Source organism: Mytilus edulis, unplaced genomic scaffold, assembly GCF_963676685.1.
Source record: "Mytilus edulis unplaced genomic scaffold, xbMytEdul2.2 SCAFFOLD_1880, whole genome shotgun sequence".
NCBI classification, from domain to species: domain Eukaryota; kingdom Metazoa; phylum Mollusca; class Bivalvia; order Mytilida; family Mytilidae; genus Mytilus; species Mytilus edulis.
Genome location: NW_027267402.1, coordinates 7,501 through 15,000, shown reverse-complemented (window position 1 = coordinate 15,000; position 7,500 = coordinate 7,501).

Sequence of the window (7,500 nt, the reverse complement as noted above, 5' to 3'; positions counted from 1 at the left end):
GGCAAACTATACCCTCGGTAAAAAATTTTTTACGAGGGTGAAATTTTCATCGAGGTGTCGCACGTTGGACGCGGACGGGCTACCGCGGGTCTCTCGACCATCGAGGCCGGCAAACTATACCCTCGGTAAAAAAATTTTTACGAGGGTGAAATTTTCATCGAGGTGTCGCACGTTGGACGCGGACGGGCTACCGCGGGTCTCTCGACCATCGAGGCCGGCAAACTATACCCTCGGTAAAAAAATTTTTACGAGGGTGAAATTTTCATCGAGGTGTCGCACGTTGGACGCGGACGGGCTACCGCGGGTCTCTCGACCATCGAGGCCGGCAAACTATACCCTCGGTAAAAAAATTTTTACGAGGGTGAAATTTTCATCGAGGTGTCGCACGTTGGACGCGGACGGGCTACCGCGGGTCTCTCGACCATCGAGGCCGGCAAACTATACCCTCGGTAAAAATTTTTTACGAGGGTGAAATTTTCATCGAGGTGTCGCACGTTAGACGCGGACGGGCTACCGCGGGTCTCTCGACCATCGAGGCCGGCAAACTATACCCTCGGTAAAAAAATTTTTACGAGGGTGAAATTTTCATCGAGGTGTCGCACGTTAGACGCGGACGGGCTACCGCGGGTCTCTCGACCATCGAGGCCGGCAAACTATACCCTCGGTAAAAAAATTTTTACGAGGGTGAAATTTTCATCGAGGTGTCGCACGTTAGACGCGGACGGGCTACCGCGGGTCTCTCGACCATCGAGGCCGGCAAACTATACCCTCGGTAAAAAAATTTTTACGAGGGTGAAATTTTCATCGAGGTGTCGCACGTTAGACGCGGACGGGCTACCGCGGGTCTCTCGACCATCGAGGCCGGCAAACTATACCCTCGGTAAAAAAATTTTTACGAGGGTGAAATTTTCATCGAGGTGTCGCACGTTAGACGCGGACGGGCTACCGCGGGTCTCTCGACCATCGAGGCCGGCAAACTATACCCTCGGTAAAAAAATTTTTACGAGGGTGAAATTTTCATCGAGGTGTCGCACGTTAGACGCGGACGGGCTACCGCGGGTCTCTCGACCATCGAGGCCGGCAAACTATACCCTCGGTAAAAAAATTTTTACGAGGGTGAAATTTTCATCGAGGTGTCGCACGTTGGACGCGGACGGGCTACCGCGGGTCTCTCGACCATCGAGGCCGGCAAACTATACCCTCGGTAAAAAAATTTTTACGAGGGTGAAATTTTCATCGAGGTGTCGCACGTTGGACGCGGACGGGCTACCGCGGGTCTCTCGACCATCGAGGCCGGCAAACTATACCCTCGGTAAAAAAATTTTTACGAGGGTGAAATTTTCATCGAGGTGTCGCACGTTGGACGCGGACGGGCTACCGCGGGTCTCTCGACCATCGAGGCCGGCAAACTATACCCTCGGTAAAAAAATTTTTACGAGGGTGAAATTTTCATCGAGGTGTCGCACGTTGGACGCGGACGGGCTACCGCGGGTCTCTCGACCATCGAGGCCGGCAAACTATACCCTCGGTAAAAAAATTTTTACGAGGGTGAAATTTTCATCGAGGTGTCGCACGTTGGACGCGGACGGGCTACCGCGGGTCTCTCGACCATCGAGGCCGGCAAACTATACCCTCGGTAAAAATTTTTTACGAGGGTGAAATTTTCATCGAGGTGTCGCACGTTAGACGCGGACGGGCTACCGCGGGTCTCTCGACCATCGAGGCCGGCAAACTATACCCTCGGTAAAAAATTTTTTACGAGGGTGAAATTTTCATCGAGGTGTCGCACGTTAGACGCGGACGAGCTACCGCGGGTCTCTCGACCATCGAGGCCGGCAAACTATACCCTCGGTAAAAAATTTTTACGAGGGTGAAATTTTCATCGAGGTGTCGCACGTTAGACGCGGACGGGCTACCGCGGGTCTCTCGACCATCGAGGCCGGCAAACTATACCCTCGGTAAAAAATTTTTACGAGGGTGAAATTTTCATCGAGGTGTCGCACGTTAGACGCGGACGAGCTACCGCGGGTCTCTCGACCATCGAGGCCGGCAAACTATACCCTCGGTAAAATTTTTTTACGAGGGTGAAATTTTCATCGAGGTGTCGCACGTTAGACGCGGACGGGCTACCGCGGGTCTCTCGACCATCGAGGCCGGCAAACTATACCCTCGGTAAAAATTTTTTACGAGGGTGAAATTTTCATCGAGGTGTCGCACGTTAGATGCGGGCGGACTACCGCGGGTCTCTCGGCCCACTTTATCGTCGGTAAAAAATGTTGACCCTGGGGAATTTTTTCATCGGGAAGCCGAACGTAAGTGTCTCGGCCAACTATGCCCCAGTCAAAAAGTATGTCTCAACAATTTTTTTGTCATCGGGAAGCCGCACGTAAGAATATTACAGCAGGTCTCTCCATGATACGATAAAATTTCAGGTAACGAAGGCAGGCATCGTACACCCTCTTGATCGGCCGTGTGCTTGCGTTCGACACCTTCGCGAAGGTTTGAACTAGGGTTGTCAGGACATAAGCTAGGGTTACAGTGGGTGCTAAGCCTAGCCCTAACCCTAGCCCTAACCCTAACCCTAACCCTAACCCTAACCCTAACCCTAACCCTAACCCTAACCCTAACCCTAACCCTAACCCTAACCCTAACCCTAACCCTAACCCTAACCCTAACCCTAACCCTAACCCTAACCTTAGCCCTAACCCTAACCCTAACCCTAACCCTAACCCTAACCCTAACCCTAACCCTAACCCTAACCCTAACCCTAACCCTAACCCTAACCCTAACCCTAACCCTAACCCTAACCCTAACCCTAATCCAACAAGTCGCGTCAGAGAGAGGTTTGGTTCATATATGGTCCAGCCCGGACCATATATGCTCCAACGCGGACCATATAAGGTCCCAGAGACAAGCTGTAGGGCTTGTCTCTGGAGCTGAAAACGGCACGGTGGCCCTTATAATGGGCACAATACCTCTCTGTGGCCACTTGGTAAGCCTGCTAGCGGGCTACCGCGGGTCTCGACCGCGGGTAAAGGTACGTGGTCGGCCTGCCACGTACCTTTCCCCGTGGTAGCCCGCTAGCAGGCCGACCACGTACCTTTTACCCGTGGTTGCCCGCTAGCAGGTCGACCACGTACCTTTTACCCGTGGTAGCCCGCTAGCAGGTCGACCACGTACCTTCCCTGTCGTCGAGTGCCGTGGTAGCCCGCTAGCAGGCCGTCCGAGTACCTTTACCCGCGGTAGCCCGCTAGCGGGTCGACCGCGTACCTTCCCAGCCGTCGAGACCCGTGGTAGCCCGCCAGCAGGCCGTCCGAGTACCTTTACCCGCGGTAGCCCGCTAGCGGGTCGACCGCGTACCTTCCCAGCCGTCGAGACCCGTGGTAGCCCGCCAGCAGGCCGTCCGAGTACCTTTACCCGCGGTAGCCCGCTAGCGGGTCGACCGCGTACCTTCCCAGCCGTCGAGACCCGTGGTAGCCCGCCAGCAGGCCGTCCGAGTACCTTTACCCGCGGTAGCCCGCTAGCGGGTCGACCGCGTACCTTCCCAGCCGTCGAGACCCGCGGTAGCCCGCCAGCAGGCCGTCCGAGTACCTTTACCCGCGGTAGCCCGCTAGCGGGTCGACCGCGTACCTTCCCAGCCGTCGAGACCCGCGGTAGCCCGCCAGCAGGCCGTCCGAGTACCTTTACCCGCGGTAGCCCGCTAGCGGGTCGACCGCGTACCTTCCCAGCCGTCGAGACCCGCGGTAGCCCGCCAGCAGGCCGTCCGAGTACCTTTACCCGCGGTAGCCCGCTAGCGGGTCGACCGCGTACCTTCCCAGCCGTCGAGACCCGCGGTAGCCCGCTAGCAGGCCGTCCGAGTACCTTTACCCGCGGTAGCCCGCTAGCGGGTCGACCGCGTACCTTCCCAGCCGTCGAGACCCGCGGTAGCCCGCTAGCAGGCCGTCCGAGTACCTTTACCCGCGGTAGCCCGCTAGCGGGTCGACCGCGTACCTTCCCAGCCGTCGAGACCCGCGGTAGCCCGCTAGCAGGCCGTCCGAGTACCTTTACCCGCGGTAGCCCGCTAGCGGGTCGACCGCGTACCTTCCCAGCCGTCGAGACCCGCGGTAGCCCGCTAGCAGGCCGTCCGAGTACCTTTACCCGCGGTAGCCCGCTAGCGGGTCGACCGCGTACCTTCCCAGCCGTCGAGACCCGCGGTAGCCCGCTAGCAGGCCGTCCGAGTACCTTTACCCGCGGTAGCCCGCTAGCGGGTCGACCGCGTACCTTCCCAGCCGTCGAGACCCGCGGTAGCCCGCCAGCAGGCCGTCCGAGTACCTTTACCCGCGGTAGCCCGCTAGCGGGTCGACCGCGTACCTTCCCAGCCGTCGAGACCCGCGGTAGCCCGCCAGCAGGCCGTCCGAGTACCTTTACCCGCGGTAGCCCGCTAGCGGGTCGACCGCGTACCTTCCCAGCCGTCGAGACCCGCGGTAGCCCGCCAGCAGGCCGTCCGAGTACCTTTACCCGCGGTAGCCCGCTAGCGGGTCGACCGCGTACCTTCCCAGCCGTCGAGACCCGCGGTAGCCCGCCAGCAGGCCGTCCGAGTACCTTTACCCGCGGTAGCCCGCTAGCGGGTCGACCGCGTACCTTCCCAGCCGTCGAGACCCGCGGTAGCCCGCTAGCAGGCCGTCCGAGTACCTTTACCCGCGGTAGCCCGCTAGCGGGTCGACCGCGTACCTTCCCAGCCGTCGAGACCCGCGGTAGCCCGCCAGCAGGCCGTCCGAGTACCTTTACCCGCGGTAGCCCGCTAGCGGGTCGACCGCGTACCTTCCCAGCCGTCGAGACCCGCGGTAGCCCGCCAGCAGGCCGTCCGAGTACCTTTACCCGCGGTAGCCCGCTAGCGGGTCGACCGCGTACCTTCCCAGCCGTCGAGACCCGCGGTAGCCCGCCAGCAGGCCGTCCGAGTACCTTTACCCGCGGTAGCCCGCTAGCGGGTCGACCGCGTACCTTCCCAGCCGTCGAGACCCGCGGTAGCCCGCTAGCAGGCCGTCCGAGTACCTTTACCCGCGGTAGCCCGCTAGCGGGTCGACCGCGTACCTTCCCAGCCGTCGAGACCCGCGGTAGCCCGCTAGCAGGCCGTCCGAGTACCTTTACCCGCGGTAGCCCGCTAGCGGGTCGACCGCGTACCTTCCCAGCCGTCGAGACCCGCGGTAGCCCGCTAGCAGGCCGTCCGAGTACCTTTACCCGCGGTAGCCCGCTAGCGGGTCGACCGCGTACCTTCCCAGCCGTCGAGACCCGCGGTAGCCCGCCAGCAGGCCGTCCGAGTACCTTTACCCGCGGTAGCCCGCTAGCGGGTCGACCGCGTACCTTCCCAGCCGTCGAGACCCGCGGTAGCCCGCTAGCAGGCCGTCCGAGTACCTTTACCCGCGGTAGCCCGCTAGCGGGTCGACCGCGTACCTTCCCAGCCGTCGAGACCCGCGGTAGCCCGCTAGCAGGCCGTCCGAGTACCTTTACCCGCGGTAGCCCGCTAGCGGGTCGACCGCGTACCTTCCCAGCCGTCGAGACCCGCGGTAGCCCGCTAGCAGGCCGTCCGAGTACCTTTACCCGCGGTAGCCCGCTAGCGGGTCGACCGCGTACCTTCCCAGCCGTCGAGACCCGCGGTAGCCCGCTAGCAGGCCGTCCGAGTACCTTTACCCGCGGTAGCCCGCTAGCGGGTCGACCGCGTACCTTCCCAGCCGTCGAGACCCGCGGTAGCCCGCTAGCAGGCCGTCCGAGTACCTTTACCCGCGGTAGCCCGCTAGCGGGTCGACCGCGTACCTTCCCAGCCGTCGAGACCCGCGGTAGCCCGCTAGCAGGCCGTCCGAGTACCTTTACCCGCGGTAGCCCGCTAGCGGGTCGACCGCGTACCTTCCCAGCCGTCGAGACCCGCGGTAGCCCGCTAGCAGGCCGTCCGAGTACCTTTACCCGCGGTAGCCCGCTAGCGGGTCGACCGCGTACCTTCCCAGCCGTCGAGACCCGCGGTAGCCCGCCAGCAGGCCGTCCGAGTACCTTTACCCGCGGTAGCCCGCTAGCGGGTCGACCGCGTACCTTCCCAGCCGTCGAGACCCGCGGTAGCCCGCTAGCAGGCCGTCCGAGTACCTTTACCCGCGGTAGCCCGCTAGCGGGTCGACCGCGTACCTTCCCAGCCGTCGAGACCCGCGGTAGCCCGCTAGCAGGCCGTCCGAGTACCTTTACCCGCGGTAGCCCGCTAGCGGGTCGACCGCGTACCTTCCCAGCCGTCGAGACCCGCGGTAGCCCGCTAGCAGGCCGTCCGAGTACCTTTACCCGCGGTAGCCCGCTAGCGGGTCGACCGCGTACCTTCCCAGCCGTCGAGACCCGCGGTAGCCCGCTAGCAGGCCGTCCGAGTACCTTTACCCGCGGTAGCCCGCTAGCGGGTCGACCGCGTACCTTCCCAGCCGTCGAGACCCGCGGCAGCCCGCTAGCAGGCCGTCCGAGTACCTTTACCCGCGGTAGCCCGCTAGCGGGTCGACCGCGTACCTTCCCAGCCGTCGAGACCCGCGGCAGCCCGCTAGCAGGCCGTCCGAGTACCTTTACCCGCGGTAGCCCGCTAGCGGGTCGACCGCGTACCTTCCCAGCCGTCGAGACCCGCGGTAGCCCGCTAGCAGGCCGTCCGAGTACCTTTACCCGCGGTAGCCCGCTAGCGGGTCGACCGCGTACCTTCCCAGCCGTCGAGACCCGCGGTAGCCCGCTAGCAGGCCGTCCGAGTACCTTTACCCGCGGTAGCCCGCTAGCGGGTCGACCGCGTACCTTCCCAGCCGTCGAGACCCGCGGCAGCCCGCCAGCAGGCCGTCCGAGTACCTTTACCCGCGGTAGCCCGCTAGCGGGTCGACCGCGTACCTTCCCAGCCGTCGAGACCCGCGGCAGCCCGCTAGCAGGCCGTCCGAGTACCTTTACCCGCGGTAGCCCGCTAGCGGGTCGACCGCGTACCTTCCCAGCCGTCGAGACCCGCGGTAGCCCGCTAGCAGGCCGTCCGAGTACCTTTACCCGCGGTAGCCCGCTAGCGGGTCGACCGCGTACCTTCCCAGCCGTCGAGACCCGTGGTAGCCCGCTAGCAGGCCGTCCGAGTACCTTTACCCGCGGTAGCCCGCTAGCGGGTCGACCGCGTACCTTCCCAGCCGTCGAGACCCGCGGCAGCCCGCTAGCAGGCCGTCCGCTTACTTTTACCCGTGGTAGCCCGCTAACAGGCCGTCCACGTACCTTTTATCCGCGGTAGCCCGCTAGCAGGCCGACCGTGTACCTTCCCCGCCGTCGAGAGCCGCGGTAGCCCGCTAGCAGGCCGTCCGCTTACTTTTACCCGTGGTAGCCCGCTAGCAGGCCCGTCCACGTCCCTTTACCCGTGGTAGCCCGCTAGCAGGCCGACCACGTACCTTTTATCCGCGGTAGCCCGCTAGCAGGCCGACCGTGTACCTTCCCCGCCGTCGAGAGCCGCGGTAGCCCGCTAGCAGGCCGTCCACGTACCTTTACCCG